Raw genomic sequence first — 1,950 nt, forward strand, 5'->3', positions numbered from 1 at the left:
CTTGGGAGAGAGAAGAAAAAATAAAGTATAGACAGTTATAAAAAGAAGTAAATGGTTTTTTTAAAAAAGTAAAGTTTTAAAGAGACAGAGTATAAACAATCACATTAAAAGAGTAAAGATAATAAAAAATATTAAAAAGTAATAGAGTAAGAAAACCTACATAAAGATGGAATATACACAGAGAGTCTGGATTATGTACATTATTGTGTTTTCTTTGAATTTTTTGACCACGGAAAGATATTTGATTCTGGGGACTGCTAAGCTAAACCAACATATATGTTTTAAAGGTTTCTTGAATTCAAAGTTTGGGTCTAAGAATATGTTGCCTTGGAAAAGAGGTTCTTCTTTTGTTTCCACAGAGGATAAGAACCTGTAGATTTATTTCAGACTAATGTGGTTTGATGCACCAAGATCCCCTGAAAGGACGCTGTGACATCCCCCCAAAATACTTTGCCTAACAAAAAGCAGGAAGCAATTTGGAGAGAACTACTCCCATATTCCCAAATATTGTTTATAAATGTTTGTTTACATTTAAAGGGGGATATGATATAGATATGCATAATTTGCTTTGGCATGGATCATGGTTTGTTGATACAAATTTAAGGTCAATTTTGTTACATGTATGTTTCTGCTCTTAAGGTATTGTGCTTGTACAGCTCCTTTAAAAATGTAATGTGTAATTAAGAAATATAGGTTAGTAGATAGTCATCTATAATAGTCATGTTAGTTAGGTTTTCTAGATGTACAGAGATGTATTTCAGATGGATAGGCATTTTTCAAACCTTTCAAAGACTACAGAATATGGCATTTAAAATGTTTAAGGATTTAGGACTTTTCATGACAATGAGACACATCTGCTGATGGCAGCACCAAGCTACTTCAAGAGGATGATGGACATCAAAGAGGCTCTTATGGAATTTGTTAGCCATTTGGACAAGAAACTGCTCTTTCTGGACTGCTTGATGAACTGGACAGCAGGACCCACAGAGAAATGACTGCTGAACTTGCCTAAAGGTGAGATGGTCCTTTGGGGTTCCTGCTTCATGAAAGAGTCTGTTAGACATTCTGCAGTGCACAGAAGAAAATGACTGACAAACTGCCATTATAGGTGGAACTGTCTTTGAAATATCCTGCTTCGTGGAAAAGTCTGCTTGATACTATTGGCGTGTAAACTGAAGATGGATGCTCCAACAGTACAGAAGAACTTTGGGTGACTGTCCAGGCAGCGAGATGTCTCTGTCATTTCTAGAGTTTTGGAAGTTGCTTACAATGCACTTCTTATTTACTTAGATAATATCATATCTTTCTGGTGTCTTTTATGGAGTTGAAGAATTTATAGTATAAAGTTTTAGTTTTCCTTAGTTGTGATAAAAGATAAGGTAGATATAAATATTATAACTGTAATTCTTGCTTGATAGCTGTTTTGTTATATGTAATTTTACTATGTTAAGGTAAAGCTTCCTTTTTTATTTAAACAGAAAAGGGGATATCAAATGGGATTCCCTCTGCATGACGTGAATACCACTGGTGAATAAGGAAACTGACTTAGCATATTGATAGGGCAGAACTTAGGTAGGCAGGGAAAACTAAACTGAATGCTTGAAGAAAGGAAGCAGAGTTAGAGGGAAGCCATGTAGCCCCACTAGAGACAGATGCCAGAACTTTACCTGGTAAGCCACAGCCATGTGGCTATACACAGATTTATAGAGGTTGGTTAGTTTAGGATATGAGTTATCCAGAAATACACTTAAGCTATTGTTGACCAAACAGTATTGCAAATAATATGGTTTCTGTGTGGTTATTTCAGGGCTAAGCATCTGGGAAACAACTAATAGCCTCCCTGCAACACTCATCTCTTCTGCTGCCTCTATGTTTTTCCTCTATGAAATGTATATTCAATTTTCATTTTCCTAATTAAGATGAATTCCTAAAACAAGAGTTCCTCTTCTT

The sequence above is a fragment of the Arvicola amphibius genome, chromosome 12 (assembly GCF_903992535.2).
Source record: "Arvicola amphibius chromosome 12, mArvAmp1.2, whole genome shotgun sequence".
NCBI classification, from domain to species: Eukaryota; Metazoa; Chordata; class Mammalia; order Rodentia; family Cricetidae; genus Arvicola; species Arvicola amphibius.